The 27,761-nt window shown below is 36.5% G+C and overlaps 1 long non-coding RNA gene across 1 annotated transcript in view; it reads right to left on the reverse strand.

Moving 5' to 3' along the window:
- The window catches only part of LOC125929954 (uncharacterized), a 182,310-nt gene extending 160,958 nt beyond the window's left edge, over positions 1–21,352 (reverse strand). The window contains exons 1-2 of the long non-coding RNA XR_007460011.1: positions 19,754–21,352; positions 17,958–17,990 (exon numbers count right to left, since the gene is read on the reverse strand). This is a non-coding gene — a long non-coding RNA (uncharacterized LOC125929954). The remainder of the gene's footprint in view (positions 1–17,957; positions 17,991–19,753) is intronic.
- Between the last annotated feature and the right edge of the window lie 6,409 nt (positions 21,353–27,761).

The raw sequence follows: 27,761 nt of genomic DNA on the forward strand, positions 1-27,761 counted from the left end.
CTGAGCCAAAGTCAGACGCTTAACCGACTGAGCCACCCAGGTGCCCCAATATTAACTTCATTTAAAGAAAATGTATTTTAGATATTCTTGGGAACCAGGAAATCTGTGCAAATTATACACTCTAGCATAGTTCACATGAAGAAACGACAGACAGAAGGTATTTAAGACACCAAAAAAATAGGGATTACAGTGATTTTTTTTTTTTTTAACAGAGCATGTATGAGTACATTCTTATTTATTTGTCCTAACCTCCAGTTTTGGACTTTTTTAGGGCAATTGAGAAAGAAAGATTTTGGTGGAAATGGAGGAAGAGGAAAGGAAGGTATCTAAGTCTACCCCATGACTTGCCGGAGTTTGAAGCATAGAGATTTTGTTCTTATTTAGATACTTCACCTTTGAGGCTACAAATTTATTCATTAAACCATACTTACTATATGCAGGTCCAAATAAAGACAGAAAACACAGTACCTGCTCTCAAGTAGCTCAATGTCTGAAAGGGGGTCCACAACACTGAAGAAAGGAAAAATTATTCAACATAGAACAATACAAACCCAAAGAAAAAAATGTTAAAACAGGACACTGATGTGCAAAAACCTTAACACAGTTTGGAACACAGAACTGTAATTGTAAGAAAATATTAGTGAAAAGTAGGGGAGCACTTTTAATGCTCTGTTTCTATTTTTTTAAATATTTTATCGAATTAAAAAAAATTTTTTTAATGTTTTTATTTTTGAAAGAGAGAGAGAGAGCTCACGCATGCAGGGGATGGGAAGAAAGATAGGGAGACAGAATCCAAAGCGGGTTCCAGGCTCTAAGCTGTCAGCACAGAGCCCAATATGGGGCTCGAACCCACGAACTGGGAGATCACGATCCAAGCTGAAGTTGGACAAGCCACCCAGGCACCCCTATGTTATCTAATTCTAAAAAAAACAAAACAAAAAACAAAATCAAAAAAAACTTTAAAGGCCAAAAAAAAAAAACACAAAAAACAAAAAAAAAATATCTTTTAAAAATTGACATTTTTATTTCCTTTCTCTCATAAACAGAGAATAAGAATTCATTTTTTGTAGCATGACCACAATACCAATAGCACAGTGAAAAACAAAATACCAAGAATTCCTTCAAAACCATCTAGCTGTGCTACAGAAGAATTTTGAAACAGGATAATATGAGTCTGTTTTCTGCAGTAGTGGTAAGAAAGGGAAAGTTACAGCGGGGTGGGGGCAAGACTAGAAGACAGTAATCTAATAAAAGCCTAATGCGATAATCCTTGAGAAACATGTATGCCCAGAAGATGCTTGGCTTCTAGTTCAAAAGCTCCCATGTGGGAGACTACATTTAATTGACTGTACTCATTCATACAAATATAGTAGCTAACTCTCCTTTTATTAGAGAGGATTGATTTTAACAAAATTCTCGTCAGAAAGAAATGATTAGGATTTTCAGAGGGGGACCCTCTGTAACTCAAATTTTAGCACACAAGAATTCTTGCCTCTTCTGTTCCCTACATTAAAATATGCAAACTTCTAATAGTTAACCCTTAGTTATAATTGAGTCCTTTTACATAAAAGTGCAATAGCTTTAAGGTCTTGAAACAATGACAAATGGTTAATAGTTAATTTCTGAAAAAAATCTGCTCCAAAGGGAATTTCTAAGAGTTGTGGTACAGGTATACAAACAAGGAAAAGTAAGGGAGGTCAGTTCAAGAAGTATTACCCTACCCAAAACTGACCTGATACAGACCAATAAACTAGAACTGAGCACTTCTTACACACCCATTACCATGTTAGGGACTTAAGGACACCCTAAGGACCCTAAGAAGCCTCGAATACATTGCCGGGTATCACCCAATAACTTCTATAAACAAAAGCTTTCTAAAGTGGGCAACAGGGACAATCCTGGAAATGAAAAGACATGGATAATATGTGGCAAGGATGGTTAATGGCAGAGGAAATATTGTTCCATTCACTCCGCATTAGTGAAGATGCTTCTGGTAACTAAAGCAAGGGTTTTTACCACATCTAGTTAAATCAGTCCTTCCAAAACTAAAGTCCGTAGATCAGTGTTGATCTGTGCACTACTTACCAACCTTCCAGGAGTACAAAAATTGTTAATGACCAGTTGATGTTGCCTCAACAATGAAATGTGTAATTAGCATTGACAAATGTTTGGGGTTTATGTTTGTGTGGGAATATTTTCTGGCTTGTGTGGGAGTATAATCCAAAAAGAAAATGCAAGGACAGAAAAATATTCTGAAGTAGTCACACAAATTAAGGAGTTTACACCAAAAGGTAAATGACACACTGCTTCTGTCAATGAAAAACAGTACCTTATTAAGAAAAAATTAAAAGGGACAACATTGTACTTAGTAATTGAGCAAAAGATGGGAATCCTGTAAATCACATAGTATGTATCAAACAAAAGATTCTCTTCATCATACGATTATCTGGAAGATGACTGTCAACACCAATATTGCCTACTCACCTCAGGTTTATCACGGGGCACGTTCTGCTGTAAATGTTTCAAGTATGAAATACATGCCTAGTTTTTCTGAACGGTAATAACTTGTTGGGTGCCCAACTCAAAGATGAAAATTCAACACCTACATTTGTTGGTCATACATTTTCGGTACTTTTAATTGTCTTATGTCTATACAATTACAGAATAGATTAATTTCCATGGTAGATAAGGACTAAAGAGGAAAAAATAACAAGTAAGAAGTATGAGAGGACAGAGTTTCTACTGATTAGTGTAACAAGATCTATAGCAACAACGTAAAAATCATCAATCAAGTAGGTGATTATTCTGACACTTTTTATCTGCAGAAGGTTTTAAAACAAAGTGTTTTTTTAAGTTTATATATTTTTGACAGAGACAGAGGGCGAGCATGAGCTGGGGAGGTGCAGAGAGAGAGAGAGAGAGGGAGACACAGAATCCGAAGCAGGCTCCAGGCTCCAAGCTGTCAGCACAGAGCCTGACACGGGGCTTGAACTCATGAACTGCGAGATCATGACCTGGGCTGAAGTCAGACGCTTAATGGACTGAGCCACCCAGGCGCCCCTCCAGAAGGTATTAATACACTTTACATTTTTGACAAAGAATTATCAATTTTATTTTCCATCCCAAAAAACCTACACATAGGAATTTCACAGATCTGGAATCAACTTCTTAAATCAAAAGTCAATTTAAACTGAACTATATTCTTATAGGGTAGGTTTTTGGGATGGCTATTGATGAAGTATTCAAAGTGATTTTTGAAAATTATAGATCACTTGTTTCATTTTGGATAAAAGTTAAAAAGGATATTCTGAACTTGCTCAAATTGCTTTACATGTCTTCTTCTATTCCTATCAACATAGTTGTAGGACACTGCTCTTCCATTGACTATCATTAAAATTTGGATACAACACAGGACATTATCCCTTGTAAGTACCAAGTTTGTCAATGCCGTCTAGATTCTTTTGCAAGACGTGCATCCATCACAATAAATAAGAAACCCAAGTGTGCACAAAGGTGTTGACAAGGAGAAATCCTTATTTCCTTCATAACTGTTTTAGCTATGATTGCACAGTTAGGTAATAGTGATTTTCTGTATTAATCCCCAAAGCATCATTTTTAGTATACAACACAAATATCTGCATTATCTTTTCTCCTGTTATGTTTGTCCTGAGCATATTTATTGGAAATTTTAGATCTACTGAATCAAGTAATAGACTAAATAGGAGATCTTTAGTTTTTTATTTCATACTTCTGGTAATCAATTTTTAGTGTGTCCACAAAAGTACTGTTCCAGGAGTGATTGGAGGGAAAAAAGTTGTTCATCACTTCCAAGAGTTACAAAGCACTTGTTTATTTAGACCATCCATTTCCACACCCACATACTTCTCTGCTTCATGTACCTAAGAACATGTAAGGTTGTCAGAAGCAAAAAGAAAAAAGAGCTGGATTATCATTTCCTTGTATGATGTACATAAGATTAAGGTATCACATATTTGGCTGTGTTCTTTTTTGAGATACTGATTCTTATTTTGTCTTTTGCTTTTCACCTTCTTTTTCTATTCCAAGCAGAGAATGGAGTCCTTAGCATTTACTTATTTCTGATACTTTTGCTGGGCATAAAACAAAATTTATTTTCAGTCAAGTTTCGTTTTGGTAAAAAATTAAACTCAAAATTACTAGACCAGGTGTCTTCCATCACAGAAAAGAAAGAGAGGGTACCTTTAAGTGGAGTAAAAAGCAAACCCCATTAAGCAATGAAGGTTAGAGGAACAGAATTGAGGATATAGCCAAAAAATCAAAAAACCATACTAACAACAAAAAAAAGAACCCTAAAATGTAACACCCTAACTAGGCAAAAATTACATTATCAGCCCACTTCATTATATTGTCTATTCACAGGTAGAGGACGGTTGGCTGGCAGATAAATAGATATGTTGGAAGAGGCCAAGATATTAGTTTGACTTTTGCTCAAGATCTAAAAGGGCTAAGTATCTGCCATTTTAGATGACTCAACATATTAATTTTAAGCATCGATTAATACAGAACAGTAATCTTTTCTTTCAACATGCATAGCTGGTATCCCAGGATTTATTTACACTGTAGTAAAGACGATTCTGGTGCTGTGTGGACCTGTGGTATTCTATTTGACGTTGTGTGTGTGTGCGCGTGTGCGCACACACGCATGCGCCAGCGACAGAGGGTAGGAACACAGAAATTAAGACACACACACACACACACACACAGTTCAACCACAGAATAGTTTGAACTTCTAGTTTTGTATAGAAACACACACACCTGGGTTGAATGGGCAGTTCCCCAGAGGGGCTACAAGAGGAGTGACCATTTTTCATGAAATGTTCTTCCCCAAGTTATCACTTCCCCAATCTGTAATGTTCTTCCAACTCCACAATGAATACACCAGCCACATCGCAGGGCAGCTTTTGATCCTTGATTCCAATGCCCAATTCTCTAGTAGTATACCTATATAACGGAGTGGATTCAATTCTGAATATCTTCATTTTGAAAGATAAAAATTGGAGCTAAGGATATAATACTTAATGAGCCCCTTTATGTGCCAGACACTGTACAGGACATTTTATATATTTGATTTCACTTAATGAGCAGATGGCAGATGGCTTAGCCATTGGAATCGTTTGATAATAAAAGCGTAGTAGAGAATTAAGGTTGGAAGTCTCAAAAAATCAAGTAATATCAAAAGCTGTAAGTTTTTCCTTCACCTCTTAAATTAATTCAATTTATGTTGTGGCACCTAACTAATATGCATATAATGACTTTGTTTTGGTCAATGTAAAGACTAATTTGCCTGAGAGATTAGTATTGATTCATGCAGAGCCATGATCAATATTGAAATATGAGGATTAGTTGTTTTTCAAATACGTAACATTATTGACCATATTAGGTTAAAACTTCTGAAATATACAATACATTAGAAATAGATAATTTGAAGAGACACCATTTTAAAATTATAGCAACAGGAAAGATAATAATCCGTTTAGTTGCTTCAAAGACATTTTTAAACACCTCTGATCTTCCTTTGAATTTTATTCTCCAAGCTTTCTATGAGTATGGGTACTGACAGGGGTTCTAAAGGGGCTGACTGAGCCCCTTAAGATAAACTTAAGTCCATCTTCTCCTTCACTGTGACACTCAGTGTGAACACAACTTCCCTGTGGTCTGCATCTCTACATTTATAAGAAGAGAAATGCACTTGGGAAAAGGGAAACATGTAAATAGGAAAGAAGGTAGGATGCCATAATGAGAGCAACTCCTCGGAATACTTTTTCCCAAAATCAAAGAAGGTAATTTAAGGTAGCAAAAGATCGAGACTACCAACTCCCAGTCATAAGTTCCGTAAGTGCACAGAAACTCCTGAGTGTTAGGGGTCCTAACAGAGGCCCCTCTGTGAGAGGCCAGTCAGGTAACCACAGACACCAGAAACCCACCAGGAAGTTGCCACAGTATTTGTTTTTGGAAGTTCTTTTCAGAGTGGGGGGTGTGTTGCCTGAAGACTATAGTTTGCTTCATAAGGTTAAAGATTAAACATTGTCCTCAACAAAGAATATTTCTGAATCTTTTTTCCATGCAGTTTGAACTATGGCCAATACCTCTTAAAATAAAACATCTTGTCAGTTTAAATTCTACCGCCTTTTTTTTTTTTAAGTTTCTCAAGTCAGCGTGCTAAGGTTGATGAAAAGGTAAATCACAGGATAGAAGCTCAATTAATTAAGGCTTTATGTGAAAAATACTGAGAATGGTAAGATCCCTATTGCTGCTAAACAAAAAATCAGGATTTGGCTTCTTTTTAGGTTGTTTTACAGTAACTAAACCACACCCATATGTATTTACTGTCCACTTTCCATTTGCAACGCAATGAGAGGCTCTTTATGTATAGCAATGTATTTAATCCTCATCTCTACCCTAACGAAGTATGTGCTATTAGTTCTTATGCAGAAAAAACACTAAGTCGGAGACTACCTTAGGAAACCTACCCAATAGAATCCAGCAAAAAAATAGCAAAAGTGTGATTCAAACTCCCTCAGTTTGGCTTTGTAGCTCTTTGCCCTTAGCAGCTATGTCACACCCTATTTATTGAGTTTTCCTTCTGTTGGCTGGAGCTTGCCTAAGTTTTTCCAAGTTGTCCCTTGTTAGAAGGCAAACAAGATAAAAATAGAACCCATGGACTGAATTAAACATAAAGGAGAAGCGTGATATAATTTTAAGACCTTTTTAAAGTATCTTCTGGCATAAATCAGTAATTTTCCAAAAGTAGAATTATCTAGGCCAGCCTCCCCAAAACCCAATGAAGTTTTTCAGAACCACACTCTCAATGTCCATAAGGTTAGTAGCAAATAGATATTATTAGACACAGCTAATTAAAGAATAGTTAAAATGTATTCATTTTTATGTAAATAATTCAACAAAAACTGGCAATTCAGTGTTGTGAACCGGATGAATACAAACTATGCATCTTTGATTAAGATTTGCATAACTCTCTGTTTGTAATGAGTCAATTTGGGAAGTGCTTTCTGCAGAAGAGTAACTCGGGGAGAAAACAGTGCATAAAAGAGAGCAAATACCCACTATGATGCTCAAGTTGGAGAAAAGTAGGTCATGCTTTCATACTAAGCAATCTAACAGTATAGAAATCTAAAAAGCTGTTTATGTACATAATTTATAAGCTAATTTCTTCTGCCACTTTTTCAGAAAGAGCTTTAACAGGGAGTGAAAGAGCTCTCAGGTTCTTGTCTTTTTTTAAACCCCAGTATTCATTCCTCTCATTGGTGAGGTATTTAAAATTCTTAAGCATATACTATTTGCATTTGATTTATATCTCTGTCAGAGACATGTATCTTGTGTTCTCTTGGTATTTTCATTGGTCTAGTAGTTTTATTTACTTGCCACATATTTCATTAGTTAATCTGATGGTATCTAGGTGAAAACAGGAAAGAACACACTGCAGGGTCTGGGAATGTCACTCCTTGAGTGATAGTTTGGCCTAAATAAGACAGAAAATTTCTTGATCAACATCTTTAAATTTGAATAAAAAATATGTTGAGTTGTTTCTGCTACAAGATGTTAAGCTGGGCTTTCAAAGTGAAGTTCTATACAAGGATTTATTATGAGGACCAAGATCAGTGAAAGGACTCCTAAATCCCTCAGTCACACTGGATAAAAGTTTAGAGTACTTTTCAAGAATGGAGGGATGGGAAGCACCATGTCCCAACTCTAAGTCAATGAAGTGGAGTTGGAGTAAGGAAGGAGATCCATTTGACAGGTGTTTAACCTCAAAAATGCAAGATAAACACCTGGTTATCTTTTTAATGAAAGAACAAAGGAGACATAATCCACTAGGGATCAACTAGTAATCAGTTTTAGGGAACAAAAATGTGTCAAGATATCCCACAGACCAAATGCAAGCCACATAAATGAAGGCACAGGTATGGGGTCATCTAACTTTCCTTCCATCAAAGCCTGTGGAAGAGGTGTAAAGATCTCAGCAACAGAACCAGCACAGCCAGCATGAAGTTTCATCAAGAGAACTGTTAAGTACGCCGGTCTGGAAAAGCCACATATTTTAGGATTCCAACTATGTAATATCTTGGGAAAAGAAAAGAAAATATGAAAACAAAAGTATCAGTGATTTCCAGGGATTAGGGAATAGGCAGGGATGAACAAGTAGATCACAAGGAATTTTGAGGTCAGGCAAAAGATTCTGCATCATATGGTAATCGCCAATATATGACATTATCTATTTGTCAAACCCACAGAAGAAACAACAGAGTTAACCCTAAAACTGTGAGATTTCGTTCACATACCAACATTCTTTCAACAATTGTAGCAAATGTCCTACAAATGCAAGATGTGAATAGGGAAAACTACATGTAGATGCTAGAAGAGAATTTATGGCAATCTCTCTGTCCATCTACTTAATTCTTCTGAAAAACTGAACTGCTCATATAATAAAGTCTATTAGTTTCTTTAAAGGTATCTTGAAAAGAAGACAGCTAAAAGTTTAAGAAACCAATCACAAAAGAGTAGGAGAGGGAGGAGAATGAGGGAAGAAAAAAGGAATGAATAATGTTTGAAGGTAGGAGAGTGAAAATATTTGGAACATGATCATGGTGCACCCAGAGATGAATCCTTTCAGCAATGAGATAATCCATCTTGCTATTGGCAAAGAATTCCAAGATTAGAGGTTAAGAAGTTGCCATGCGTGTTACTCTTGACAGTTAAGTCACAATCTGTCCTTAAGGATACTTTTGTCAACTTATTTTTCTTAAGTTTACTTATTTTGAGGAGGGGGAGGGGCAGAGAGAGGAAGAGAGAATCCCAAGCAGACTCTGCATCACCAGCAGAGAGTCAGAAGCTGGGCTTGATCCCACGAACTGTGAAATCCTGACCTAAGCTGACATCAAGAGTTGGATGCTTAACTGACTGAGACACCCAGGTGCCTCAAGGACACTTTCTCTATGCTTCTAGCTACCAATATTTGTAGGGATCTTCAATTATCCTAATATTCCTTCCCCAAATCCACGAATTTACAAAGTAGGATAGAAAAACTAAACACCACTATCAAATATCTAAGGGAATAATGGATGACCTCTAAACCTATTACCACTCAAATCTCCGCCTTGAATGTTAGTCCCTCATGTTCATCATTCAACTTCTCTGATGTTCAGTCCCTCAAGGAGTGTCAACTGCAATGGTGACAACATGGTGCAAATAAAATTTAAATCAACTACAAAGTAAAACAGAAAATATGGCAAATTACTCAAAGAGATTTTGGAAAACAGGATTAGATGGAAAGTCAGACAAACAAGGATGCACTAGAGTTAAATTAGAAACTAAAGAACCAGCCATCAAGCTAAGCTTCAGAGAAGAACAAGGTAAAAAGCAAAGCATTTAGATTTTTATCAAAATGAATAATACCTGTTTTATGTTTTTTTAGTGTTTATTTTTGAGAGAGACAGAGACAGAATGCGAGTAGGTGAGGGACAGAGAGGGAGACAGAGTCAGAAGCAGGCTCCAGGCTCCAAGCTGCCAGCACAGAGCCCACATGGGGCTTGAACTCACGAGCTGTGAGATCATGACCTGAGCAGAAGTCAGACCCTCAACCGACTGAGCCACCCAGGTGTCCCTTGTCTTTTTTTTTTTTTTTTTTTAAGGGATTCACATATTGACTGAGCTGCAGTACTCCAAGTGAAAGGATGAGGTCACATGGTCTTATTTTGTTTGGCAAAACCATGGTAAGAAAATACCTCAACTACTGTAAATAAAAAAATAAGTACCTGCATAAATTTTTATTTTTTTCAGACAATGTCCTACTAAGATCTGCTCCCTACCCCCCTTTACATACTATAACATTTTGATTCTCATTTTCAAGTTTATTTATTTTGAGAGAGTGTGTGAGAGCAGTAGTGAAAGCAGGGAAAGAAGCAGAGAGAGGGGGGGAAAGATAATCCCAAGCAGGCTCTGCGCTGTCAGCACAGAGCCTGATGTGGGGCTCAGCTATACCAACTGTGAGATCGTGAACCGAGCTGAAATCAAGAGTTGGACATTTAACCACCTGAGCCATCCAGCCTCCCCAACTCATATTTTTAAAAGATTTAGGGGCGCCTGGGTGGCTCAGTCGGTTAAGCGACCGACTTCAGCTCAGGTCATGATCTCGCGTTCCGTGAGTTTGAGCCCCGCGTCGGGCTATGTGCTGACAGCTCAGAGCCTGGAACGTGTTTCAGATTCTGTGTCTCCCTCTCCCTGACCCTCCCCCATTCATGCTTTGTCTCTGTCTCAAAAATAAATTAAAAAAACGTTAAAAAAAAAAAGATTTAATTGTAGTGGACTTTTTATGATACAAGTGGCTTTTGATAAGATTACTACAAGCACTCCCATACTTGTTAACACTTGCCCTATTCACAAACTGCTAAGATGGAGAAAAGAACATGTCAAGTATCTTGCACTGGTTCTGCCCTACCTTCAAGTCTCTGACCTCCTAGTCAGTCAATGTTGTTCCCTCCCAAACAGCTCGGAGTTTGACTAGTCTAAGCCTACAGATAGTCACTTGGGTTTCTCATTCTACATGATACTCACAACTATGTTTGAAATATTAATAGTTACACACACTGACCAAAATTTGGACACATCCCTGAAGTATTTGAGAATTCAGTATCCTACAGCATGGATCCACACTGGAGTTCCATTATATTTACTTAACAAGTCATTTCTCTATAATATTTTAACATAAAAATTTCATACTGATTGCCTCCCATCTTTATTTCTAACACTGTGTTTGTCACTATTATGGGCACTGAAATGAACATAGGAGAAGTAGAATATGGTATCCATGCCTAAGGGTGGTGCATTCTGGATGAAGTTCCATTTTCATGATTTACACATATAAAAAAGTAATCATAGTTAATTGTAATTTAAATTCTTTAGTTATTTACAATTTAGTAAAAAGAGTGAGGCCTACAGCAGAATAATCTAAAGGACACAATCAAAAAATGTACAGGACTGATGTGACCCTTTATAGATGTTTAAAATAAGAAAATATGTGTTCATCAACAGATGAGTGGATCAATAAGGTGTAGCATATATACAATATGATATTATCAAGCCATTAGAAAGAAGGAAATCTTGCTGTTTGCAATGACATAGATGGACCTGAAAGGCATTATGGTAAGTAAATTAAGTCAGATGCAGAAAGGCAAATACTGCATGGTACCCCTTATATGCGAAATCTAAAAAAGTCTAACTCAAAGAAAGTAGAAAAAAAAAATGGTTGCCAGGGGCTGAGGAGTGGGGGAAATAGGAGTTGGTTAAAGGATACAATCTGTCAGCTATCAGATATCCAGGATCTGAGGATCGTGCATAGAATGATGCCTACAGCTGGTAACACTGTATTGTACAACTGAAATTTGCTAAGAGACAACTTAAATGATCTGCCATGTACACCAAGATGAATATGTGAAGTCATAGGTGTGTTAATTAACTAGATGCACGGAATCCTTTCATAATGTGTATTTTATATACATAATCATGATGTACACTTTTCATATCACATAATTTTAGGTCAATTGTATCACAATAAAACCAAAGAAGAGGAAGGGAAGAAAAAGACTCATGTGCTCAACCATTTGAAAAGCAAAAAAAAAAAAAAATTCATAATTTATAAAACAAAGAGATACATAAATATACACACACACAACAAAATAGCAAGAATAGAGAATGTTCTAAAAAAATTTTTTTAAATACAAAGGTAACAGTAAATGTTGATAGTTTATAAAAGCAATGATGTGAAGGCCTGACATGAATACTATGTCATTAGGAAACAAGGGATACAAAGAAACAGGAGAATATATGCTAAGTCCAGAGTTTTCATTACATTACTTCTTTGCTAAATTCTTACTTTAAAAAGATGCCATTAAAAAGAATCTGTTTTTCAAATTTGCAATATGTGACTCTGTTCAAATAAGTACGGTTAATGTCTTTCTGTCCCTCCAAGAGTTAACTTATTACTGTCTCTTCCATAGTTTCAAGCCTAAGACCTTTTTGAATCTTAACTATTAAATTATGTAATTTTATAGAGCATTCTTTCTCAAGAGATAAATATCTTGTATACCATTCTCAGCTCTATTTAATCTCAGACTTTGAATTTTCTATCTTGCCCCTCTGTCCTCAATGACAGAAACCTTTATCTCTGTGTTCTCTCATCTATACAATTCCCAGCTTGCAGATACCCATCTACCAGGAGAAGATTATTTTTCTCATTCCTACTCCCTGACCTTCCAACATGCTAGTGCCAACAGAGGAAAAAAAGAAAGATGACTTTAGGCCATATTTATTATGAGAATATTAATTTTTCTTATTGGTTTTCTCCATTTCCTACCACCTCACACCTTTCAAGAATAAAAAATATACCTCTTCTGCCTAAGCTTTTATACTTTCTCAGTAAAATGTGGTTTAAAATGCACATATAATAACTTAGGTTTTATCTCTCCAGATATTTGCAGTTATAAACATCTATTGCTGTTTTAGCAAGATGATGCCTTAGAAAAGGTCTCTAAAGGATTTTGTATTCTTACGAGATCATAATATTTTATAAAGCCTTTAACATTTATATTTTAACTTAAAGGAGTTTCAGGATTATTGTCATGTGTCACAACAGTTAAAAGTAGGTTAAGTACTATTTTCAAACAACACCTATTCTCAAAAATACTTGATTTTACAATACACTCTGTCTGAAAAGGTTCTTGGGCAACATTACTTATGCCTAAAAGATTTGTGATTATTCAAAATATTCCATAGATGTTACATTTTTCATAACTTAACACACACACTGGATATTCCAGAGATGTTGAGTGACTTTGCATGAGCCTCTAACCCTGCAGCTGTCCCCAGTCACGTGGACGAAAGCCTTAATTGCTCATTCAGAATTCTTTATTTCTAGCTCACAAACACATTTCCTTCCATTTTATGTGAATCTATTATCTAATATTCTGAAGAACTCTCATAAAATGTGGACTTGCACATTGGGAGGATATCTCTTTTATATTTTGGCATCCTTTTATTGAAAACCAAAACTTTCTGGTTTGTTTTATTGAATCTGTTTTATTGAAAACCAAAACAAAATCTGGTTTGATTTGGGGGCTTATTTGCTAAGGTCAACTTGCAAGGCACAGGTCTGAAATAACCGTGACCTTTTGTTTTTCCCACATCAACAGATCCTCTCAAGTCTCAACATTTGTAAAAACTGACACTGGGGAACTCACAAATTGCTTCAGTCTATGATAAGACAGAACTCCTCTTTCTGTCTAGGTCTTGGCAGGACAAAATGTAGTTAAGCCCATCTGGAAGTGTTATTTCTGAGGTTGAGTTTCCATAACCAGAGCACAATTAAAGACTAAAGAAGCTTCTCGTGATTTTTGAGCTGATTAAGAAATAAGACTGTTCTGCAGGAAAATTCAAAAGTCTGTAATTGACACTTAGGGAACAGACAGATCATTTGACATTAGGGTTATTACTGCAATTATCAAAAACTATTTCCTGTGTGCAATACAGTCTAATTTTACACTTCAACATAAGAAAATTTTTGCAGTTTCCAAATTAAAATGAAGATAGCTGTTTTGCAGATGCTACCTTCATTGGAAAAAAAAATCTTCATATATAAAAATGCTTTACTGGTCCACTACTTGAGAGGTTCTTAGAGAATCTTCATTTGGAAGAAGTTATTGCGGTTTTTCCCCTTAGCTCCCTTTATAAACAAAGGCAAGTATTTGACAGTGTTGGTAAAGGCTCCATGTAAAACAACTGCTATTCCATTTGTCGTTACCACTTTTCCAGCTCCTATTTTAATTATTTGAACTATGAGAATCCTATGAATACATTTATATGAATTATGGGCAATAATAACCTGCCAACTAGTTTAAAGAGGGAGTCCTCGCTAAGTAATTTGTGTAAAATATTACAGCTACTAAGCAACAAAGGGAGGACTCCTACCTGATCTTCAGTCAATAGTCTTAACCACTACACTGTCAGTTTCCGGCATGTAATTTTTAGTGTCCTTTGGAGAAAAAAAAATTTTTTTGACTATCATGTTCTGGTTCACAGCTTCGTCATCATTATTCATCAAATAAGTTTGGGAACAAGTAACCTAATACACACAATGACAGATGTTCATGTCCTGTGTTGGTCCCCGATTAATACTTGTACACACTGTGTTTGAGCACCTACTTACAAGAGCCCACTCAACTTCACCTAACAAGATGGCTCAATGGGGTAAAGAGCAAACCTGTAAATGCCTCTTATCATCTTCTATCAAAATATTACTTCTCTCTCCCTCATACATACACACACTTCTATATATGCTATTTATATACCCACATATGCATAATTTATTCTTAGAAAAGTTAGATTCCTATCCAGAGAATGTATGGAAGAAACCAGAGAGAGCAAGAGGTGAAAACTTAGCACAGGAGAACTAGAAAACATCTAGGGCCTGACAGAAGGGGGTAGAGGGTGGGTGAAGAACCTACCTTGTAATTAACATTTGTTGATAATTATTTTGTGCTAGGCAATATTCTAAGTGCTTTATATGTGTTAAGTCATTCAATCCTTATAGCAATGCTTTAAAAAATGTGTGAATACCATGGCACTTTACAAAGAAAGAAACTGAGCCTCAAAGAAGATATGCTGAAAATCACAAGGCTGAAAAATGAAGCCAAGGTTTGCATGCAGTCTATCTAGTTCCAGAGTCCACATTTTCCACCATTAATGGCCTACTGTTTGTCTTTAAGAGTGCAACATCCTCCCAATATGCGACATATAATTTTCTAGTGTGTGATTGAAGACTGTATCATGTTGGTAACTGATTTATGCTAGCAAGAACCCGGTCACTTTGTGATAAACTAATAATGATCACAAGTTAATGACTATGCAAGTTTAAAAGAACCAAATTTAACTCTGGATTCTTCAACTATTACTAGAAGATTACCCAGTTCACTCAGGCCTTAAAGATAGTTAAGACAGTTTAGCCACAATGTTTAAAATATTTACACATATTTCAGACTCTTAATATCAGATTCTGATCTAATTAAGTACTTAAGTCCCACAATTTCAGTCTGATGGTTTAATGCACACACTGAAAGACACCTAGGGACAAAATAATAAATGAGAGAAGTTTATTTCATGATGCATTTTACAGCCAATCTCAGGAGCTAGCATGGATGAACCACCATCTACCCTTTACTTAATGACCTAAATCTTCCCTCAAATACTCCTGATGATTTTAACATCACTACACATTAAACAGATGAAAATTCCTATGAAACTACCGAATGTGTTTTCTATTTGTCTGTAACAGCAGCATTGTTACTTACCTACTTTCCTATCAAGTCTGTCACATGGTTGGTTAAATTAAGAACATTTTTTGCCCAATACAACAAGTGGTTTAGTTTAAATCATGGAGATTGAAAAAAATTTTAAAGGAGTTGAAGAGTGGATGAATACCTGCAAAATTTCTAAACCTTATAAAAATTTCCAATAACTTCTAAGGAAAACAAAATGGTTATTTTATTCAGTGTTTGATATCAAAATGTGTTCATTTGCATCACACAAGCATTAACACAATCATTTGTGGTATAAAACAGAAGGCTCCATTTTAAGTTAACAAATTTATTATTTTCTTTAATTTTAGATTAAATATAGCCTAATTAGAGTTTAAGTATTTTTTAAATACTATATTTTAATGCAACCACAATCTGTTTGACTCCTTCCAAATGGGTTGCCAATTTTGCCATTATCATTTATTAAACACTTCATTTCTATCTATAAAAAAAGCTCACAAACAAGTTGGACTTTTTGTTAGCAAATGAATTTGTATGCATTTATAGTATTGTACAGATTATGGATGAATAGATCATTTTTAGTATATAATCCAGTAAACTATCAAACTACTTAAGAAATACGGTAGACCATGGAATAAATTTAACCAACACCAGATAAGTCAAAACTACTTGTATTTACAGAATCTGAATATTCAAGTACATATAGCAGCATATAATAAAATCCTTAGTATGTCAAATCCAGAAATTAAAGTTATAAAATGAATCCTATTAACAATCATTTTAAAAAGAATGATGGTTCAAATTCCTTAAAAGTTTTTATTCTACTCAACAAAAGCTTGAATCCAGACAATGTTGAAAAAACCTGAGAATTAAAATAGATTCTGCCAAGTTCTACCAAAGAAGGAAAAAACTATTAATAAATACTACCACTTGTTTTTCCCAAGATAACTTTTAAATGTTCTCTCACCTTTCTGAACCAGTTTTAAAGCTCTAAATCAACTAATTTACATAAAGGATTTAAAAATATCATTTCCTATTGCCTTAGTAAGACCTATATTAAGCTATTCTACAAACCACTTGTGTAAAATTGTAAATAAACTTTCAAAATGATTTCAAGCCAAGCCTTTCCTCAGAATCAGTAAAGCATATAAATCCTTCTCCTACCATGTGTCAGATCCTATGAATGGACATTTTGAAACTTCTCCAATTTGATTTCATGTGAAGGGGAAACAGTCGCCTCCTTGATAAAGCCTCCCCATCCATTCCTCCATGCAAAAGGGTTGGAAGCTTGGGGAATGTGGCCCAAACAAGCCTTCTCCACAGGTCTCAATGTTCTCATCAAACCTCTAGCTACTCCTAACAGTTTTCTAGCAGCTGATAAGCTCAGAATTGAAAACGTGATTTCACTTTATTTCCAAGCCTCATTGCGGGGCATAGATCTGACTTGGAATGTGCCCAACACATTGGTACATTTTTGTGTTCCTTGGTTGAAATTTTCTAATTTAACATCATATTATCGTGTCTTAGAAAGCAGTAAAAGAGAAAAGGGCATTTTTTTTTTCCAACTGTAGCCTTGGAAATAGTTGAAGAATAGGTTAACAGAACTGATTTGTGAAGACTATCCATTCAATCTAACCAAAGCCAAATAATACCTCATCGAGGGCTGAGAACTCTTTACTCAAACTTTTTTTTTTTTAATTTTTTTTTCAACGTTTTTTTTTTATTTATTTTGGGGACAGAGAGAGACAGAGCATGAACGGGGGAGGGGCAGAGAGAGAGGGAGACACAGAATCGGAAACAGGCTCCAGGCTCCGAGCCATCAGCCCAGAGCCTGACGCGGGGCTCGAACTCACAGACCGCGAGATCGTGACCTGGCTGAAGTCGGACGCTTAACCGACTGCGCCACCCAGGCGCCCCTTTACTCAAACTTTTAATATCAACAAGAGAAAAGGTATAGCAAAACCCCAATCCTTCAAAACCTCATGGATATATATGATACAATTAGAATACTTTACCTACCTTAAATATATTTACATGGATACATTATAGCAATCCATACAAATAAAATGTAAGATCATCTCTAATCATAGCCTACCAATGATATGTATTAAGTACTCAACAAAATAAAAATTCACAGAAACTAATGATTCAAGGTAAATCTCAGTGCAATCAAGGAAAACAGGGCACATCTTAAGAATGAGAAGTTGCTCAGGTGAGCCTAACTTAAATGAAGGTGCTCATCCAGGCCGGGAGGCACAAGTGAACCAAATTCAAGTTTAATGGCTTAGCTCCAAAGTTATTTTCCTACAGCCCCGTAAGACTGAAACTATTCATTCTTAAAGGTCTAACCCAGCACACTCACAGTGACCTTAACATGTGTGATGTGCTATACTCACACATTTTATTTAGACAAAAGTATTTCAAGTGAGTAACATGTCCATTACAACTCAAAGGAAAACATTTACCATGCCACCCAGCTTAAAACCTAGGTTTTACTACTTAGGTGCTGCAGAAGAAAAACAATAGGACTAAGGGGAAAAGTTTGTCAGAAAAAAACAAATATCCAGTAGTTTATGAAGGTAAGCGATAACTTACCCAGCTTCCAGTGCAGAAAGATTCAAGGATTCCCTGATGAAGGAATGAAGATCCTGATCAGAATCACCAGAAAAATACCCTACCCCATCTCCACCTGCTCTAACAAAAGTTGTTGAGGTGAGGAAGCTGATTACGCACGTATAATGTGAAAAATGTGAGATATGTGGCACATACAATGTATTACATACAGCATATACAAAATAGTACCACTAATCAATCCAATGATTGTCTTTTAATTTTAAGATTAACCTAACTAGCCTCACACTGTTAAGTGATTTGTTTTAGACACAGTTAGCAACCTCCAGCAAAATCTTCAGATTCCTTTCACTGTCATGTATCTAACTGAAATTGTATCAAAAGAGCTTATAGGCTTGGCGATTAAATTGGTTTTATATTCCGAAAATGTTTCTTTCCCCACTCCCACCCCAAATTCATCTTCCAAATAGGTGACATTCACATAACTGTTCGAAAGTATTTTTCAGGGAGATGTGCACAATAAAAATTGGTGCTAATCTTAACTTTCTTTTTATATGAAAATCAACATTTCTAGATGAAGAAAGAGATAATGGGTATTTGTTTTCAAGTTTTTGAAAGGACTTATCCTGCCATACGGTTAACCAGCCCTGCTTCAGGTGAACACAACTATTCCATTAATTTGGTCTGTTATCCAGTGAGAACTCTCGAAATTTTACTCTTAACATGAACTTTGTTTTCCACCGAATCTAAATTCAGGTCATATTTGTTCAAGGGAATAAAAGAAGACTTTTGGAACCATGAAAAATATTAGAATGATAAAACTGTCTCATAAACAAGCTAATTTTAATTATTTACTGTTTCCACCGGGTCAAATCTCTCTTCTATTCCCACAGCCTACTCCACTCTCCTCCCAAAATGATGGATGGGGGAACCAGGATCCGTTTGGGAACATTCAGTTTTGAGGATGTCTAAGCAAACGAAACTTAGAAACAACAGTGTTGATGGAAGTTCTCAGCCAAAAAACCTAGACACACAGCTGAGGTCCTGTCGGGTGCAGGGGTAAGGGAGGGACCCAGAGGGGGCTCACCCTGGGCCCACAGCACACTTTGGGTTCTCCAAGATGCGACCCCCACTCCACCCCAGGAAAGGATGTGTGGACCAGAGCTACTCACTCAGCGGTGATGCAGAAAGTGCAGGTCGGTGGGGCCCAGCAGGGCAGAGACTTACTGGGGCGCAGCCTAGTTTGCTGAGTTGGGCAGACTCCCTGCTCAGAACCTAACCTCCCTAAGGAGGCACCTGCTGGTTGCTCTTCCTGCCATGGACCCCACACCCATGCACCCCGCCCACCCACTAAAACCCCACCCCACGCCTGCGCTGCCCTGGATGTTGCTCCAGACTCAATTCAGCTGCGGCAGGCATTGCAGGACCATACAACCAGTTTCTACATTTTTCCTCTGAAGGAGGACCCATGGTGCAACCAGGCCCCAGCAGTGCCTTTCCTGCGCATGTTCGTTGGAGTCTTGAGACTCACCCCCCCTGTTGAAGGGTCTGACAATGGCCAGTGGCCAGGCTGGAACCCAACCCCTGTGTTCCAGCACTCTCGCAGGTCCTAGGACCAGGGCCCGTTATAGAGCCTAGGGTCGAGAGACTGGCACATGCCTTCCCATTCAGAATGAATCCTAAATCCAAACATTCTATATTCTCTCCAAGTCCTTTCCACTGTGACACCCTCGCCTCACCCCATGCCCCCTCAAAATAAACTGCACAAAACAACCAAAAAGGACACACTGCATGTATCCTTATTCCCTTCCCATGCTTACCTTTTTGGATTTTGTGTTCTCTAACTTGAAAGTATCAGAAGTGAAACTAATGTAAACGCCACTGAACTGCAGTGCTGAACGCTGAAACCATGGCTTAAAAGAAAAAAAAACAAACAAAAAACCCAACACCAAAAACAAATCAAAACTTATTTCAATCTGACTCTATGAAATTTCTCCTTTTCCATCCACAAACCTCAATGAATAGACTCTTTTCAAGTAATCACAAAACTTGATTACCAATTGAATCTAAAGCAGGGTTTCTCCATCTTAGCACTGCTGACATTTGGGGCAGGAGAATTCTTTACTGTGGGGGCTGTCCTGTGCATTGTAGAATGTTCAGCAGCATCTTTGGCCTCTACTGACCAGATACCAGCCATATCCCTTCAGCTGACAATGAGAAAGGTCTCCAGAGATTGCCAAAGGTTCCTTTGGAGCAAAACCATTTCCTCTTTCCCTTAAAGAACCATCAATCTACACCATCCAAGTACTGAATTTTAAAAGTAATTTAGAGAATTCTACTTCTCTGCCTTATAAGTTATTCCTGGTATGCATTATGTGGTAAGGAGACAACACTGAAAGTTTTCCCAGGGTTATCATATACTTTACCTATATTAGGGAATGCAAATGGAGGGCATGGCAATTTCTCTACTGGCATTTTATGTTCTGTTTCTTTTCCCTAATATATTAAAAATAGACTGCAGAGAAAAAATAAGATTGATTGCCCTGGTGGATGGGAAATGGATGAATACAGTAATCAAGGGCATTGTAGATCACCCGAAATGTAAATACATGAAAAATTTACAGATTAAATCTGATCAAAATGGACAAGAAATGAAACATACTGTGTTAGACAAGGTTTCAGACCTTATTTCATTTACAAAATCAACATCATGAAAAGATGTTAGATATTGAATTAAAATACACGTAACTTATTTTTTGATAGACAGTCTAATGCCAGTCCTTAGTTTGCTGATCATAGAAAAACTGTCCTAAAACACTTACGCTAAATGTATTAACATAATTTCTAAGAGATTAATTCTATCTGTAGAAATGAAAACTTGTTCATGTGAAACAGTTAACTAAACTAAAAGGCATCCGATGAAGATTATGGAATTATCACCATTAACTGAAGTCTGTTTAGAGCTCCAGTGTAGGATTCTGGGTGTGACTTTTCTCTAGGGACATCTCACAAAAACACACATGCTCCTCCCAGTGACTTCACTTTACCATCACAAATTCTTCATGTTTTGTTCTGTTTTGCTTTGTTGCACTTTTCAATTTTCAAAAACACCTTCCTATCTGTTAGGTCCCTTATTACTCATAAGTATCTGAAGTGAGGAAGAATTCATTTTCCATCTTAGGAGAAACAAGGTTCCTGAACAACAGTCAGTAAACAAGAGTAAGGAGTCACACTTGTTTTGGGTCTTATATTCTTGCCACTCTTCCAAATTAACCCTTATAATTGGTATGCCTTTCTCCACTTCACTGACCTGGATCATACTTGCCGACTGTTCATGAACTCTACAAAATAAACAGGCTCTGGGTGCCTGGGTGGCTCAGTCGGTTAAGCGGCCGACTTTGGCTCAGGTCACGATCTCCCAGTCCATGAGTTCGAGCCCCGTGTCGGGCTCTGTGCTGACAGCTCAGAGCCTGGAGCCTGTTTCAGATTCTGTGTCTCCCTCTCTCTGACCCTCCCCCGTTCATGCTCTGTCTCTCCCTGTCTCAAAAATAAGTAAAATGTTAAAAAAAATAAAAATAAATAAACAGGCTCAACACACTTCTTGAAAGCAAGCAAGCAAGCAAGAGAAAGAAAGAAAAACACTCTCTATTCTTTATTGAGACTTCAAGACCAGAAACTGATAAATCTGAACTCAAGTTTCAGGCTATGGCTAATTTCACTTTGTGATGTTGGGTACCTCTAGAGTCTCGGTTGTTTCCTAAAAACCCACAGTTTGGGGATCAATAAGAAGATACATGGAAAGTCTCCACTGTTGATGGACTTAAAAGCTACCTTATCAAGTGTACCCCAAATAATCTTAAGAACATAGAAAATTTCACTTTGTTAATTAGGGATCTGTGAGATTTAAAAAAAAAAATAACTTTTATTTATTTTTTGAGAGACACAGAGAATGCGAGCAGGGGAGGGGCAGAGAAAGAAGGAGACACAGAATCCGAAGCAGGCTCCAGGCTCTGAGCTGTCAGCACAGAGCCTGACACAGGGCTCAAACCCACGAACCGTGAGATCATGACCTGAACTGAAGTCAGATGCTTAACCGACTAAGCCACCCAGGCGCCCATGGGATCTGTAAGATTTTTAAAAATAGTTATTTCAATATACCTTTATGGAAGCAGATGGTTTGCAAAAGTAGACAGATGAATCAATAAACAAAGAGAACCTATTTGTAAGAAGAAAGAGAGAGGGAATGGGAAATATTTGGTTTCTCCTATTAGGAAAATCAAAAGAATTTATTGAGACCATGGACATGTGGTAGACTCTCACTTGGAAATTTTTCTGTATTTCTCTTCAGACAACAAAAGGAAATGCTAATGGGGGCATGCAATGGGGGAAAAAATGTTTCACTTGAAATGACTAGATAGCTACTTAATAAGCTTCAGAACTCATTAAGAGAGTTAAGAAAATTAACATCTACGAATCACAGAACTTCATAGCTAGAGCAGAATTAGACATTATCTAATTTATCCCTCTCCTGAATCAAATTTTGACCGGTTGCAGTCAGCAGGTGAAGATCATTGAGGAAGATGGTGTAAGAGTTGGAGGGAGTAAAAGCAGAGAGCCGTTTGAAAACCAAGATAGTGCAAGGCATACTATGTTTCAACACATACTTGATAAAAGGTGGCTCAAAATTGAAGTTCACCTTATGAAAAAGAGACTTGAGGTTTGCATATATGTATGTTGTATGCATGTATGTGTATTTTCTAATCACCCAGGTATCTCCAGCACAGCAGATTCATGTGAGTGGAGGCCAATGACCCATGTGATGCTCATAGCCATCAACATTAATACCACCCTTCCCCATACTCCAACATATTTCGGAATATTTAATCTCAACGTTGGTTGTAAATAGATGCCACATGTAGAACTTTAAAAATAAGACTGCCTAGGTTCCAACCTCAGAGACTTGTATGGTTAAGAACCTGGAATTAGTATAACAGCTGCCCAGGTGATCCCAATGTACTGCCAGCATTGAAAACAATAGTTTCAGGATTAGGGCCATAAGGAATAGGGAGAGTCAGGGCACCAGGGTGGTGCAGTCAGTTGAGCTTCCAGCTTTGGCTCAGGCCATGATTTCACTGTTCATGAGTTCAAGCCCCACATTAGGCTCACTGCTGTCAGTGCAGAGCCTGCTTAAAATCCTCTGTCCCCCTCTCTCTGCCCCTCCCCAACTTGCACTCTCTCAAAAATAAGTAAAACATTGAAAAAAAGAATAGGGAAAGTCAAAATGTAATAACAATAAGGAGAAAGTCAAGCTACAAATATTCAATAGAAAATTTGGGCAAGTACCTATATACTTTAATTTATACACTTTAAATTTTAATCTTAATTTGGAAACTACTCTCTTTTTGTTTTCATTTTTGTAAAATATAGTCCCTCTCCCTCTCCCTCCCCCTGTCTCTATATATGCGTAGACTTTTAACTAGCCAAATCCAAGTGTGTTCAAAAGAGAATATAATATGATCAAATATGATTGATTATTATCAATGTAGAGGTAAAGTTTAACATCAAGAAAATATATATCTTGGAGTACCTGGATGGCTCAATTGGTTGAGCACCTGACTCTTCATTTCGGCTCAGGTCATGATCCCAGGGTCATGGGATCAAGTCCCAGGTCAGGCTCTGTGCTGATCATGGAGACTGTTTGGGATTTTCTCTCTTTCTCTCTCTCTCTCTCTCTCTCTCTCTGCCCTCTCTCCTGCTCACGCATGCTTTCTCTCTCTCTAAATATATAATTCTTCTTATTGATTGATCAAAAAGAAAAAATTCAAGATTATTTCCATATATGGAGAAAAGGAATTGAGAAAGTCTATTCCTATATGTTATAAAAATTATCAGCAAACTAGGAAATTTGTCTATATCTAATTAAACATATGCCTATGTTATGACCCAGGAATCCTGCAATTAGCACATACCCAAGTACAATAAGTTCACATACACCAAAAGAAAAACAGCAACAGCAACAACCAAAACCCTTGTACAAGAATATCCAGAGCAGCTTTATTCATGATAGCTCCAAGTAGTCAGCTTGCAGAAGCTCACAAGGAATTCTGCAAGCTTATTGTTAAGCTGTGGGAAATTTGAAATTGGCCAGGGTGAAAGCATTAACACCAGGGGTTGAAAAATGCTGCAAATCAGAGTGTCTCCTTACTTCTTCCCACCCACCCCAGCAAGTTTACCAGCATACCATTGAATAGCTCCAAGTTGGAAGACATCCAAGGGTCCATCGCCATGAAGTTAGATAAACACAAGGCAGTATATTCATAAAATGGAATAATATATGACAGTAAAAAGAAAACACTTACTGATGCAGTAACATGAATAAATCTTAGAAATATCACGTGGATGGAAGAAAGTCAAACCAAAGCAATACCCAGTAACCAATAATTATAGAATTCAGAATATCTCTAGAGATACAGTGATATTGAGTATAAAGGGGCATGTAAAGATTCTAGAGGTGGTGGAAATGTTCTCCATTTTGATCTAGATGGTAGTGGCATGGTTTTATGCATATTTGTATTAATTGAGCTACATACTATATGTAAATTATACCTTCATAAATAAAGATTACTGTTTTAAAATAAGTTTGTGGAAAAGATGAAGATTACATAAAGCCAAGGCAATTTTGAGAAAGGTGACCCAAAAACCAGGTATATGTCCTATTGGTTATTAAAATATGTTGTAGGGGTGCCTGGGTGGTTCATTCAGTTAGGCCTGGGGACTCTTGATTTTGGCTCAGGCCATGATCTCATGGTTCATGAGATTGAACCCCACAAGGGGCAGAATCGAGCCTGCATGGAATTCTCTTTCCCTCTCTGCCCCTTCTCAGCTTGTGTATGCATATCCATGGTCTCTCACTCTCTCTCAAAATAAATAAACTTAAATATCATAACGGTAGTAACAAAAGCATACAGAATAAGCACAACAGAGAAATAACCCAATGGAAAGAATACAGAGCTTAGAAAGACATAAACAGAATTTTGATATATGATAAATAAAGTTATCTTATTTATAACTCACAAAGCAATGAGTTATAAAGAGATTATTTAATAGATTATGGATGGAAAACTCTATATGATTACAGAGAGGAAAACAAGACTGAATCATTTAACTGATACTATAAGGAAAAAAAAATGTGGGAGAATATCTTTGCGACCTTAGCAAGGGAAAATATGTATTAAATAAAACGCTAAAGCTAAAAACCATAAGTCAAAAATTTAATGTGTTTAAATAGATCAAAAGTGAAGGTTTCTGTTGAATGACGAAGACCACAGAGAAAGGTAGGAGACAGATAGGAGCCAGAAAGAAGCTAACTGAAGTCTGCAACATTGCCAAGGGAGCAATGTCAGGAGCTGCATTCTTTCACACAGTAGACACTAGCCATCAGTGACTAATTAAATGTAAATTAAGGGGAATTACATAAAATTCAAAATTTACTTCCTCATTGCCACCAGCCATATTCTAAGTGCACAAGAGTCATACGTGGCTAGTACTATTACATGGCACAGATATAGAACTTTTCCATCACTGCAGAAAGTTCTATAGAACATTATTCTAGAATATAGCAGCTTCTGCAAGTAAACTGCAAATGAATAGCAAATGTGATAGAAAAATTGACTAAAAAAATTATAAGACAAGTCACAGAAAGAGAAACCCATGTAGTTTACATGTAAATGAGTTGCTCACATTTACTGGCAATCTGAGAAATGCAAATTAAAAAGATATTATACTTCTACATCTATTGAAGTGAAAAAAATTGGATGTGGTATAACACCGTGTGTTGTCAAGGATGTAAAGAACTAAGAAACCTCTTGCACAACTGGTTGGAATATAAATTTTTCCGGTTTTACAGGGAAATGGTTGCTCAGTATATAGTCAAATGGAGTATGTATATAAATTCTGTCCCAGTGGCCCCACACGTAGAGAAATCCTCTCAGAGTTTCACAAAGGTGCTTCTAAAAGGATATTCATTGTAGTGTGTTATGTAGTTCCAGAAAGTTGAAGACATATGCATCCTAGATATCCATTCTTCTGGGAATAGATAAGCAGAATGTAATGAATGTTCACTGTCAGATATTCTGAGCAATTAGACACAATTCATTAGATAAATTTACTAAGAGAAATATGAGTGAGAATAGAAATATTTTTGAATATATTACAAAAATTATAAAAAGTATCAAATAGAATAAAGGTATATACAAAATATTTATGTAAATTAAAACATGTTATACAAAATAACTATATATTTTAAGATATAGTACAAATATGTGTGTACATATACATGTATGTATATGTTATACACACTCATACACACAATAAGAAGTCTATATCAGATTGAAGAAAATAGGAGTGGAGATATGACAAAAGGGGAAACAAATAAAAGAACAATCTAAAAAAAATTTTTAAAGAAATGGTGGATCAATGGAGTAGAATAGAATGTACAAAGTCCAGAAATTCACCTACACATATATGGGTAATTGATATTCAACAAAGATGGAAAGTCAGCTCAATGGAAAATTATAGTCTTTCAACAAATGGGCATTGCTATTCAAAAAAAAAAAAAAAAAGAAAGAAAGAAAGAAAGAAAGAAAGAAGAAAGAAAAGAAATAAAAAGAACCTCAACTCACACATTGTATCACATATAAAAATTAATTCAAAATAGATTATAACCCTAAATGTAAAACCTAAAAGTATAAAACATCTAGAATAAAATAATAGGAAACCTCTATGACCTTGAGTTAAGCAAAGATTTCTGAAACATAACACCAAAAGTACTATCCACACACACACAAAAAAGATAAACTGGACTTAATTAAAATAAGGAGATTTTGCTTTCCTAAGACACTGTGTCATAAATAGAAAGACCTACTCCAGAGTGAGAGAAAATATTTTCAAAACATGTATCTGGTAAAAAAAAAAAACATGCATCTAGAATATACAAAGAACTTTTAAAACTCAATAATAAGAAAATCCAGTAGAAAATGGGGAAATGGCTTAAACAGACACCTCGCCAAAGAAGGTATTCATTTGGCAAAAAAAAACATGAAAAAACACTCAATATCATTAGTCATTAGGAAATGCAAATTAAAGCCACAATGGGGAACCACTAAACATGTATTACAATAGTGACAAGTAAAAAATTGGCTGGACTAAGTATCAGTGAGAATATGGGACTCTTGCACAAAGCTAGTGATGCTGTAAAAGGGCATATCCACTTTGCAAAACCAGTTTGATGCTCTCTTTAAAAAGTTCCCATATGACCCAGCCTTTCCACACCTATTTATACAAGAAAAATGAAACCTATGTCCACACAAAGATATATGTTATTGCTTATAACAACTTTATTTGTAACAGACAAAAACTGGAAATGACTCAAATGTCTATTAACAGATGAACTGATAAACAAATTCTGTACAGTGGCATACTACTCAGTAATAAAAGGAAGGAACTGAGGTACCTGGGTGGCTCAGTCCTTTAAGCCACCAACTCTTGATTGCGGCTCAGGTAATGATCTTATGATTTGTGAGGTCCAGCCCCGCATAGGGCTCCACGCTGTTATCGCAGAGCCTGTTGGGATTCTCTCTCCCCCCCCCCTCTCTCTCTGCCCCTCCCCTGCTCACTCATGCTCTCTCTCGCTCTCAAAGTAAGTAAATAAAATTTTTTTTAAGAAAGGAACTACTGATACACACTATATCATGGATAGATTTCAAAATAATTTCTCTGCATGAAAGAAGCCAGACAAAAATGAATGCACACTATATCATTCCATTTATA

Source organism: Panthera uncia, chromosome A2 (genome assembly GCF_023721935.1).
Source record: "Panthera uncia isolate 11264 chromosome A2, Puncia_PCG_1.0, whole genome shotgun sequence".
Classification (NCBI taxonomy): domain Eukaryota; kingdom Metazoa; phylum Chordata; class Mammalia; order Carnivora; family Felidae; genus Panthera; species Panthera uncia.